Below are 13,733 nucleotides of genomic sequence, written 5' to 3'. Positions count from 1 at the left end.
AAATATTAATAATTTAAATATACAAATTAATAATATTTCTACATGTTCATCCACATTAATTTTAAAAAATTAATGTATTTTAAATGTTCAATTGTTTATTAATTTTTAAAAACTTTTTATTTATATGAATTTATACAAATACCAATAATTTAAATATAAAATTAACAATAGCTTTACATGTTCATTCATGTTAATTTTAAAAAATTAATGTATATTAAATGTTCAATTATTTACTAATTTTTTAAAAATTTGTTTACATACTTTTACTATAATATGGTAATATAAATCAAATAATGTACCCCATATAAAAAATTTGGTAGGTACTATTTTTTTAAAAAATATTCTTTTAGATAATTTAAACTTTTATAATGACCATAAACCTAGAATCATATGTTCATATTTAATTAAGCAGAAAAAGATCTAGCAATCCATTTTTCTTCGTTAATAAATATTCAGTTTCCAATAATATTAATAAATCTATTAGTATAACAGTTAATTCTTTTTTTATACTGAGTTAATTCAAAATTAAGAGAAAATATGATAAACAATTTGAATTCCAATCAATGATATGGTACTGAAAAATGAAGTAATTTATGGAATATGTAATATTTTTAATAATTGTGATTTAAAAAAGTTTTACTATACCTCTACATAATAATATGGTAGAATGTGTATATCATTGAGATAAGATTATGGTGGTGAAATGAAGTAAATTATGGGAATGTAAGACTTTAATAATTGTGATTTAAAAAGATTTTACTATACATGTATGTAATAAGTAGTAGAAAGCAGATATCATTAATATAAGATTAGTTATTTTTTAAAGCTATTTTAAAATTAAAGATAATTTTTAAACATATACTATAATCATTGTAATAATTTGATAAAAAGCAACTATTATGAATATAAGATTAATATAAGTTATTTTAAAATTAGAAATAATTTTTAAACATATAATATAATCCAAATAGGATTAGTATGGGTAAAATCCAGATGACACGTAATCCATTAATTCTCTTCAATCAAGCATACCACGTAGGAGTGAGAAACACTATAATTAAAATAGTTACTTATATATATATACATATATATATATATATATATATATATATATATGTAACTTCTATATGCATGTATATATATGTTTGTGTGTGTAGTAGTTAGGAGTGTTATAATATATTATCAGTTTTTTGTTTGCATTTTCTAATGCCAATACTTGCAACCATTGCGTTCAATTCTCATTATATATGGTTTTCATATTATGGGAGGTAAAATTAAATATATTGTAAAAATGTTAAACCAAATTAAAGGTTGTGATTTTATTTTGCTTCAAATTTTATCTTTTCAATTTTATTTTGAAACTACAAATATAAGTACATTTTAAAAGTGTAAAACCAAAATACAAGTTATGAAATTTTTCTACTTCAAATGTTAACTCCTCAATTTGGATTTTTTTTTTTTTGTGTGAGTAGGGTGGCTCGAACTCGAGCCTCCGAAATTTCTCTTTTACACTCTTCCCTTCTAAACCACCCAACCCATTTCTCTTTCTTCAATTTGGAGGTTGAATATGGATTCAACGACGAAATTTCTACTTTGAAATTTTGGAATCATTCAATTCAAAATTTTTCTCGTGTGTGGTCAATTCAAAATTAATATGAAAAAAAACTAAATTTGGTGCTTTTTATACTTTCGTATTGAATTTTCAATATTATATTTTACTTGCAATATTTACTTTATAGTAGTGTAACATTGACAATATGTTAAGTTATTTTTTCAGTAAAAATTAGAGAAATTGGGACTCTCGGACCAATGGAGGTGGGAAACGCCAATCGTAATTACTACTATTTAAAAAAAAAATCCCAACACAAACACACCATAGTATATACATATGTGTATATGTAATTCTTATAAGAGAAAACTATAGATTTCTGATAGTATAATATATTTCAAATGAACAACTCTAATATTACTTTATTCTAGTTTGGACGGGTAGAAGAAGAAGAAAGGAGTTTGGAAAAAGAAAATTGAGAATATTGGTCTTAAGAGATAGAGGTTCAAAGGCTATCCAAGGGTTTGGGAAAATGATGAAAAGGAAGGGATAGAGAATTAGAGGTGGGGATAGGTAACTAGAGGAAAGGGAAAGAAAATACTCAGGAATTAAAGAATGGTGGAAAAAGATGAAGAATAAAGGCGAACTACAATGTTTGGCGGAGAAAAGAATAAAAAAGAAGGGGATTGTGGGGATATAATAATGACAGGAAGAATAGCACATTAGTAAGAGATGTGAAGGTCATACGATGTAGCATATGCCTAGTTGGCGAGTAAGAGAGGATGAAAAGAGTAATAAATTTTAATAATTTAAAAAATTTTAAAAAACAACTTACAAAGATCTTTTTAACATATATTATAGTTTATGAAAAACACTATTTTATAAACACTTGACAATTTTAGGGGTACAAGATAGGAGAAAAAATTTTCTAAAATCGGGGAAAATGAATTAGTTATAATTTATATTTTTTATACTATAAATATTGATACATGGGTATAAATTTTGATATATGGACATAAATTGTAATCAATATCATAAACTTAATATAATTTTTTTAACCTTTTTCATATACTTAATCCTGTATCACAAAATATACTAATATATATTAGTATTTTGAATTAAAATATAAACCCGTGCATTCTGCATAGAATGCGCTTGGTAGGAATTTGTAGCTGTGTTTTGTTGTTGTTGACTGACCATTCTTCTTCATCTGTGATGCCGACCGGATTCAACTCTGGATAGTGTACTGCGGTCTCTTTTTGCTGGTTCGTTCAAAGTTGTTAGCTCCACTCTCATAGCTCACCGTTTCTGTCATAAAGATGAAGCCATAGGCCCAAAACTTTTTCTTCGCTATTAGTGTCATATCTTCAAACGGGTACCTAGGCAGATATAGTGGAGTTTGGTCCTCATGGTCTCGCAAATGAGCTTGCCCAATTTGTTCATTTCTTCCACCGATGCAGCCCAAAGATTGAGTCTGTTGGCCTGTTGTCTTCTGTTTTCAGAAACCAAACAGAAGGGGAAAAGCATTTGCTATTTACTTTTTGTTTGAGAGACTTGGTGGAGCCCAAGATTTTTCGCCACAATCTGCAATGTTGGACTCTTGGATTCTGGGGCTGCTTCAAGTGTCTTTTGGTATCCTCTTCTCCAGATCCTCAAACACCGGTGGCCGAAAAATGAAAAAGGAGTTCATAATCTTGTCGTAAGCTTCGAATTAATTCAATGGCCTATGAAGTTTTTGTACCCTAACAACCCTTGCATAAAGAATATCCATCTGTAATTGATATCAGAGTTATATATATATGAAGGTTTTTTTTTTGTTGGATTTGGAATAAAAGGGTTGGTTAATCTTACAGTGGTGTAGCAGTTACTATTAAATTCACTTGAAATTCGTAGATCATTTGACATAAATTGAGTCGCATAGCAGCGGGGCATCCTGTGGGATTTTCTATCCCACATCGGTATTGGGGGGTTGGGGTTTGGGTAGATAAGTCCCTCACAGGACTCGAAAAGTTGCCGGCTTTTAGAGTTGCTGTGGGGATTAGGTTTATTTACGTAAATTCTTAATTCTGTAAGAAAATGTCAGAAAGAAAGAGTCGCATCAATGCTATAAAAGTAATATGGCACTGTATGGTGCCGCATCGGCTTTGGTGACTGAACGAAAATGACAAAAATTCCAAAGGCTTCAAAAGTCTTGGCCAATCGCACCATTCAAGGTATAGCTTTGCATAAAGGGGTTTTCTCAGCCAGTGAAGGAAGGACACAGAGAAAAAGTACAATGCTTTGCTGGAATATTGGAATGGAAGAGACCACAGAGAAAATAATCATCCCAAGGACTTTCAGCCTCAATTCAGTGGGCGCACATAGTTCACACGACTGAAACAAAAATCTGTTTGCATCAATCATTTTTTTAAATATAATGTTACAGTAATATATAATAATTCAAAAAATATTTTATTCATATAATATATTAAAAATGTTTTAAAAAAATTTATAGTAAAAATTTTTCATATATACTGTTATAGTAAATTTTTTTAAAAATATCTCAAAAAACAGTTAATCCAAACGGAGCCAACGTTTTTCAAATTCTGCTGCTCGAAAGATATTTTGTTTGGCAAGAATGATTGAAATGCTTGAAGTGGGTATATATCCCTTTCCATGCGCGTGTGTATGTATATATAGACACACACACACACACAACTTTCTTGGTAGGATAGGGGAAATCGTTTTTGCTAATTTAGTATGTATTCGGTCGATGGCATGTCAATTAAGAGATTCGAGATGATTTCGATAAAATTTGTAAAACGATTCATTCAACATTTGATATTTCCTCGTCTTGGTAGTTGGTTCTTTCATCAGCAGGATGGCGCCACCATTACGATGGCGCGAACATATAGGCTAAGCGGGTGGGGGAGAGAGAGCGCGGACGGCAGGGACAGCGGGGCTGTTTAACAATCGGGTTTAATTACGGTGCCCTTTTTTTTATAACTTAATTTAATATTTAAAATTAATGAATTCAAATTTTATCTCGTTTAGAAGCATTTGATAATTAAAAAAAGTAGCTTAAATTATTTGCTTATCATTTAAAACGATATATATACGTTCAAAAATGTCTCATGTTTAAACGTCAGTTTTCTATCCTTGCACCTTTTTTTTTTTAAAGTTTAATTAACAACAAGAAGTCCCAGTCCAGAAGAAAGAAGCAGTTGAACAAATTAGTACTAACAATTTGGAGGTGCACTTTAATTATTAGTGCATTTATCTTCCTAGCCTGACAAGTACGTACTAGATGATGATAATCTTGGAGTTGGAAACAAGCCACATGGGGCACGCGGGCGCCGGCCATTGATGGTACATGAATGGATGATGGTCTTCCCCCCCGATCAGTACGCCTGGAAAATTTCTGCGTTTGGTCACTTTTTTTTTCCGTAATGGAGGTCAGGTCTGGTCATCTCTATGACTCTTATCTTCATGTCATGTGCTGCAGCAGGAAGTGACCAAGTATACCCGTACAAATCCTTCAAAAGAAAAAAGAAAAAAAAAGTATACCTGTACAAAATTCATTTGTGAACAATAATATCGTTCTTCTTCCACTACTAGGCTACTACTACTAATACTACATCTTCTTCGTCCATGACTCACTCGAAAAAAAAAAAAAAAACGTGACCTCATCGTGTGTGGATATAAATTACCAGGCCAATAAATTGCGATGACGGTGGGCATATGGCGACAGGGCATGGTGATCACTGTCTGCCTTGGCATTGACTAAGAGATTTGTCTTCGGGGAAGGATGGGAAGGAAAAGACGGTGACAGATGGCAATTTGCATGATGACACGACTCACGAGTCCTGAGATATTTTCAGTATATTTTGAGATGTTTTATAATAATAAGGATCTTGGGCGCAATTTTAACTCATTCAGACACTAACAAGATTGCAATCCCAAATACCGGAAATCATCCGACGATCCTCCCCAACTTGTTCTCTCTTTCCCCTCGTGAAAGACTGGATAGTCATTTATTGGCCGTCTTGAAATCGTGGGATTTGATGTATCCGACAAATAGATAACCTTTCGCAGGTTGATATTATGAATACTGTCAAAAGGGATGAGGTCCTTTTCATTTTATATATACTACTTTATATCACCAAAAAAAATATATTATAATATCTTTCAAATAACCCCTTTGTCCTTCGTTGCCAGAACAGGAGATGCATACAAATAGGGCAAGGGAAGAGCTATTCCTATTTGGGCGTCTGCTTTGTTTTCCATTAATGGAGAAATGAAGTTGAAGGAGAACACAAACGAACAATGACGATAGTAGTGAGAAATGAGAGAAGGAGCGGGGCAATAATTGCGTCGGAATGTGACTGACACGTTCCTCTCCTGAGTCCGGAGACCTATTATACTTACCGTTGGGAAGGGGTTAGAAACTTGAGAAGTAAAGGTCCACCTTTTTTGTATTTTGTCATTTGTATTGATCAGGAGTCTTCCACCAAATAAGCAGCTCCGGACTTCCCTTGCTCGACGGCGACGGCAGGCAATAATTAATAAATGATTTTCTTCACTCAGCGTCAGCGGGGGCCGGTCTTACTCTTACATTAAAATAAAACTCAACTACTGTAACTTATAGTAGTATATAATACAAATAAGAGACCATTGGTGTCTGGCTTTGAGTTTTGCTTTACCTTTTATACAGTTAATAATGATTTTCTTACTGTGTATTAGTAAAACGCCATGCCAATATTATATTTTTCTTAAAATATAAGAAGGTTTCACTGAAATCTGAATTCCAGAGTGATGATAGTTACTGGGAACGTATTCATCTGTTTTTTTTTTTTTTTTTAATAAAAAAAATATTCGTCTGTTGAATACAAATAGGAATTTGAATGATATAACCTCAACTCAAGCACTTGAGTTTTTTCTCGTTTTTCTTTCTTATTCTAATAAATTGTTGGATACTTCGTCCAAGGACCATTTCTCTATTTTGGTGTTCTATGTTCTGTCACACATTGGATACTTAATTATTGCAAAATGGTGATAAGGAGTTGTCCATTGTCGTCAGGGATTATGGTCAAGGATCATGACTAGGATCCGACTTCGATGAATATCGGCTATATGATATGCGTCGATCAATATCTCGACTTGGATGAATATCAGCACCATGCGTCCATCAATATCTTTTAGCCACTTAAGGTTGGTTTGGTTTATGGGATGACACCGCGTTGGATTACTAATCTCATCTCATTTTATATTTAGTTGCATTTTATATAAGAGTTGATGCATTTCTCCATTTAATCGAATTAATCCCCTGTATGGGAAATAAAATAATCTCATGAAAGAAGGTGGTATGAGTTATATCGAAAAGAGTAAGAGATGAAATTACTGCAGTTTGGACTTATTTGTTCTTACCAACAGAATAATGCTTTATTCGAACAATGGTATAAACTTACATTCTTACTATGATATTATTAAAATTTTGGTCTAATTTGACCCCATTAACAACATAATAAAATTTTGGACAAATGTGACCCTATTACTTAAGAATTAAAAATTGGACAGTTTGTCCATTTTAATGATATGACATAATTCTGGACTGATTTGCCCAAACTATTAATAAAACTAAATGTCTTACTCATTTGCCTATATTAATGAAACAACTAAATTTTGGGACAAATTTCCCCTTATAGCAAAAAAATTATGTTTTGAACTAATTTACCCATTTTGATAAATAGCCAAACTTTCGACTAATTTACGCCTGTTGTTGATAAAATTAAATTTTTTACTAATTTGCCCCTACTAAAATTTTTGATTGATTTACCCCCACTAAAAGTTGAGTTCGAGCTTACTAAAACTCAATTAATACCACTAGTTATAGGTCTGGCAAAGAGGATATTTTGGTTTATAAATAAGTAATTCCACCTCATCATATCTCTAACTAGAGGTATCAAAATGTGTGACTTGAACGGTTTGGGTTGGATAAAATGGATAATAGGTATAAATGAGTCAACCCATTTATACCCATTTAATTAGATGGGTATAAATTGGTAAGTCAAAAAATAAATTGGGTAACCCAATTACCCATTTATGACCCATTTATTTTCACTTTTTGTAAACTCATTTAAATTCATTTTTGCAAACTAAGTTTTCAATTTATACCGTTCTTTGTACCCATCATTAGTTTTAAATATTTACTTATAATGTTCAATAAACATAATTACCAATTTTTTTTCCATTTATACTCTATGTAGCAAAATTACATATTATTTAATAATTGAATAATAAAAATATAAAAATTTGAACTAAATACTATAAAAGTTAATATAAAAACTTAATCCAGAAATTTTGAGTCCCTAACATTTTTTTCATATATAAATTTAAAATTTCATTTTAGAAAGATAAGAAAAGAGGTTAAAACTTATCATAAATTGGTAATGCTGAAAAATGAGCAAGTTAACAAACTAAGATAAAATAAAATAATAAGATAAAACCAACAAATAATAATAATAATGAAACACAAGTAGTTAACATCATAACAAAATGAAAAATCTGAAAAAAAAGGGTGGGGGAAAGAGAATTTTAAATGGGTTGCCCAATAATACTCATATATAAAAATTTAAGATACTCATACCCATTTATTCATGGGCGAGTATGGATAAATTCTGTTAAGTGAATTAGTTTGCCACCTATATTTCTAACCAAACACAGGTTGAGGTTGCTTTTTGAAGTATTCCATCTAATATAAAACTAACCAAACACTGGACTGAATTCAGGATGAATAATTCAAGAATACGTAATCCCTTCCCATTCAATCCGTGAACCGAATGCATTATTGGGGTTGGAAGGTCAATACTCGAAATTGCTTCATGAATCAAAAGACATAAAAAAAAAAAATTTTGTTTGGTCTAGTTTGGCAGCAACTCAATGACATTACAATTGGTTTGGTGAATTATTATACCAGGCTCTCACTGTTCAAATTTGGCTAATCAAAGGATGAACTCAAATTGAAATTGGTGCATCGGCGACGGCAAGTGGTTTGGATGATATAATGATCTCCAATTTTAAGAAATTTTATGACCAACGACCAAGCAATCCTGACGTCTTTGACCAATAGAATACTACCACTTGGACTAATAAAGACCTTATAATATCTTATTTAGAATATTTTTATTAGTTAAATATCAACTATACTTGTCAAATAATTGGCTCGAACCATGATACAAAATTTCATTTCTTAAACCCACAATTGCTAATATTTTTTTCCATCTAGAATAAAGCTTGCTTACAATGATGACATGGCTCATTACATAGTCAAAATGTGGATTATGGTAATTTAACTGCCAGTGAATGGATATTATGTTTGTATAATACACAATCTAACTGTAAATAAAAAAAAATCCAATATTACCTATTTTTAAAATACTTTTAAAGATACTTATATTTTCAACAAAGAGTGTAAAATATGTAATAAAATTTTCTTGTATTATACTTCATGAATAATACTTCAATTCAATTATGCACAAAATAATAAAATACTTATGTGGTACTTTTTGCACATATAAACACAAATAATATTAGCAATTTGATATAACTATAATTAATTTAGTATGTCATATACATTAATATAAGTAAAATCTTATATTTTGTTTTAAGTAAGAGGCAATATTCGTATAGCATAACATCTAAAAACTATAGTAAATGAACCAGTGATTTTGGTTTCGTAATTTTCAACCATATGTACCGTTCACATACAATTTTTATGAGTAATTATGCTAAACTACTTTTTTTTTTTCAATCAAACTTCTAATCATATCTTTCAGAAAATATTTGTATTACCTGCTTACATATAATATTTAGTATCATCGATTTGTTTGGATTGAGATTTTTTTTCCCAAAAGATTTTTGATTGCATCATAAATATGATTTTTAATCACTTTTTATTTTTCCTACCATATTTTTATTTTACACGCATCACATTTTAAAAAGTATTATAGTGTTATCCTACCATAATCACATTTTTGTTTTTCACTTGTAATGTCATTTTGCTAAGTATTAACGAGTATAAAAGAAAATGTTGAAGATTTAGATCCTAGCATCTGTGTATTTAATGTTGTCTCAATCCCTATTGGATAAATTCCAAGTATTTAGAGTCCTTGAAGTTGTCTTTGCAAAATTTTTTTGCTTCAATTTAACTAACCCATGATAGACATAGACAGAGAAATGGAACTCTTATACAAGAAACGGACTATGCTCGCTTAGCAAGATAAAGTGTAGAATGGTCTTTCCAACTCATTATATCTCAAAGTGGCTGTCTCATCTTAAGTGGTTAGTTATTTTGGGGACGGATAGATTAGGTGATTCGGAGTAGATAATACAAATAAAAGTTTTCGAGTTCAAGTTATTCCACTTCGAGACCTCTCACTTACACATAAAAAAAAGTGGGTTATCTATTTTATGATATTACGTGTCATCCTAAAAAAAAACCAATTACTAAATTGGCATCAAGTGAACAGTTTAGTGGTTTCAATTACGATTTCGCAACCTTTCATCGTGTACATGGTGCGGTTCATGTTTGAATGGTTTTCATCAAAATTCATTATTATTGACCATTTTATAATACTGATAGTTACAGTGATTTTGAAATTCAAACTAAATGGCTCTTAAGACTTTGGCGAATAGGAACCACAGCTGATATTGGGAAATCAGAACAGGGGCTAGAGTCTTAAAATTCACCAAAAATTATAATGGAAACTGAATTTATGATTCTGAGTTGGCTCAAACCATCCAAAAAAATTTTCCTTTTTTAATGTAATATTTGAGCACTAATTTCATAAACTCACGAGTCACGATAGCTTGGAAAGTTATATGCGCTTGCGTTATTCCGTGAGTGTCGAATCAAAACTTAGAGAAGTCCAACTAAACAATGGTACATTACTACAAATTAGATAAGTTAGCGACCCAACCTCTCTGAGACAGCTATAAAAATCTTTGAAGTAGCTCAGGATCCATGCAATTGTCGCCGTTGGAACATTGATGCATCAAGCTCTTTCATTTTGGCATTTCCGATTCAACGTTCGTGACAGCAATAAGTATAGGATCCATGCATTTGTCGGGGGATCATGCTCAGAAAAGAGGGGGGAGTGGGATGGGGAAGAAAGGAGGCAAGAGAGGAGGAGGAAGAGGGTGATATATATATTTTTAATAATGATAACATTTATATAATCTATTGGGACAATTGTTTAAAAAGTCCCTCACATTTTACAAAATAATTTTTTGCGTCCCTCACTTTTAAAAGTATACTTTTACATCCCTTACAAATTCACATTGGTTAAATTTAGTCCCTATCTAGATTTCTGACTAATTTTTTGTCGGAATTCACCACGTGTTTTACTTGTAATCATTTTTTAAGGGCAAAATTATCAAATCAAAGTTTACATTATCCAATCCATAGTCCCTCACATTTCATAAAATGAATTTTTTTATCCCTCACATTTTACAAAATGAATTGTTTCGTTCCTCACATTTCACAAAACAAATTTTTTTCATCCCTCATATTTTACAAAATAAAATTTTTAGTCCCTCATTGATCATGTGTACGAATAACTTTTTTTTTTAAACTAATATATATCTATTTGATTTCACCTGAATAATATGAATATCATGTAATATATCTCTATTTGATTTCACCTGAACATACTGTTCAAGTGAAATTAAAATAGATATATACTGAGGTTTAAAAAAAATTATTAGTTTTTTACTCATGTTCATTCCTTTTACTCAAAAATTGAAAACAAAGAAGATATTTAATTCTAAAACATTATCAAACATTTATATCGAATTAAATTTGGACAAAAAAATAAACAAAGGAAAAGTATGACAAAATGAAGTAAGTGATTAACACTTTCAAATTTTGAAATAATCATAAGGTAAGAAATTCAACTGTTGGTCTTAAAGGTAGCAAGTAAAAATTTCAAATTTAAATTGCAATTTGTTAACATGACTATAGAATTCAAATTAACACTGATTAATTAGATGATCTTATTACACAACTTAATAAATAAATTATTACCAAAATAGAAAAGGTTACAAATATTGAATAAATTTACATGGTAAAATCAAATATAAATATATATGGATTTAAAACAAAATTATTAGATTTAAACTCATGTATATATCTATTGATTAGCATATGTACAACTACAATTAGTTTGTTTAGGTGAAATCAAATAGAGATATATTACATACTATTCGTACTATTCAGGTGAAATCAAATAGATATATACATGAATTTTAAAAAAAAACTATTTGTATACATAGTTAATGAGAGATGAAAAAATTCATCTTGTGAAATGTAAGGGATGAAAAAATTTATTTTATGAAATATGAGAGACAAAATAATTCATTTTGTGAAATGTACAGATGGATTATGTAAATTTTGATTTGATAATTTTACCTCTAAAAAATAATCACATACAAGGCACATGATGAATTCCGACTAAAAACTAGTACGAAACTTACGTAGGGATCAAATTTGACTAATGTGAATTTGTAAGGGACGTAAAATTACACTTTTCAAAATGAGGGATGAAAAAAGTTATTTTACAAAATGTGAGGGACGTTTTGAACGATTTTTCCTAATCTATTTTATCATATTTTAGGGGAAAGGAGAATCTAATCGATGGAAAATTCCATAGAAGGAAACCACTGAAGTGACTGATGAGAAAGATAACTTTCATGTCTTTCAAAAGTACTTTAAAATTTTTAAAATCTTAAAAACATCTCAAAACGATTATACTTTAATTTTTTTAAAAATACAGTATTTTTTAAAAACACTCCAAAAAGCATTTAATTCATAATGACTCTAGCATATTCAATCACCACTAATTAGCGCCACAAGTCCATCAGATAAATAATTGTTAATGGGAAGATTTGATACATATGAAATCAAAAAATATACTCACAAAAAATATAAAATTTTTTTGATAAAAAAAAACTAGCAACTAGCGGGCTTGCGCGGCTGCGCCTCCCATAATTTCTTTTGGTCCACGAGGTCAGAGAGTCAACTAGTCTCGTTTTATGCCATTTCCATCGATCCTAGAATAAGTCAAGAATGAATCGGAGAAGCGAAAGCTTCTTCCAACTTCTGCTGTTATGCACCTATTTCTTTATTTATTCACTAGTTAACGTTGCAAGTTTTCTTGCCACTTACCCTTTCGGAGGCTTCTTTTTTTTTTTCCCTCTCTCTCTCTCTCTAAATCATCCGTTTAAAACTCTCTCCTTTTTTAGGCTAATTGATTGAAATATAGATACTTGCCAAAAAGTTCCATCAAATGTGGTCCATCAGCTCTGTGGTATCTTTTTATGCCCGTCGCCCCTACATGGCGCGACGGGCAGCAATTATTTTTTTTTTTAAAGTTGTTCTGACCGTCGCGCCATGTTGGAGCGACGGTCAGAGCTGTCAGAAATTTCTGACCGTCGCTCCTATATGGCGCGACGGTCAGAAATGTTTTTTTTTAAAAAAAAATCCTCATGCTTATTTTAAAAAAACAAATTTTCTCAAGCGTCCAGCCAGATAATTAGATACATATAGCCTTTGACCGTGGCTTTATTGATAGCTTTATTCACGTGAAACCTTTCCGTGAAACCTGTGTTGCCATTCATTCATCATTGTTAGGTTGATGCGTGCAATAAAAAGACAAATGGGCTCGATTATTGATTCTCCTCATTTAGTATGGCCTCTCCTTTTAGACATGTCCGGCAGGACATCTGCCAGACATATACAAAATTTATTGGCCAGAAGTCTGCAGCCTTTGACTGCTTGGGACTGCAGCTTTATATTTTTGGCTTGTTTTGTGTCAGGACAGGCGTAGACAGCTTTTTTTTTATTTCTCAAAGACACTTTAGTCACTTTAACATGGAGCAACGGGCTAGAGAAATGCACAATTCCTTCGCTTATAAATTGTTCTTCAGAGCAACTCCCAACTCCATAACCACAACTTCAGTCGTTTCTTCTTTTTCTGAGACTTTCGTTTCTCCCTCTTCCCTCTAATCATAAACAGAGCTCCGCATCTCCATTTCTCATGTCTGTAAAGCCTCTGCATTCTGTTCAAGCTTGGATGTGTGAAGTGAAATAAATATTGTTTGAAGTTACAAACAATATTTGGACGGAGACAGAGATCCCTGAAACTTA

General features: G+C 31.0%; 1 long non-coding RNA gene across 1 annotated transcript; it reads left to right on the top strand.

Annotated features, from left to right (window-relative positions):
* The first annotated feature begins 5,457 nt into the window (after window positions 1–5,457).
* LOC140037160 (uncharacterized) lies at window positions 5,458–6,223 on the top strand. The gene is made up of 2 exons (XR_011841093.1): window positions 5,458–5,623; window positions 5,747–6,223. It is a non-coding gene; the product is annotated as an uncharacterized lncRNA (long non-coding RNA).
* The last annotated feature ends 7,510 nt before the right edge of the window (window positions 6,224–13,733 follow it).

This window comes from Coffea arabica, chromosome 2e (genome assembly GCF_036785885.1).
Source record: "Coffea arabica cultivar ET-39 chromosome 2e, Coffea Arabica ET-39 HiFi, whole genome shotgun sequence".
NCBI lineage: Eukaryota > Viridiplantae > Streptophyta > Magnoliopsida > Gentianales > Rubiaceae > Coffea > Coffea arabica.
The sequence above is the reverse complement of the archived record's forward strand: the minus strand, read 5'-3'. Positions and strand labels throughout refer to the sequence as shown.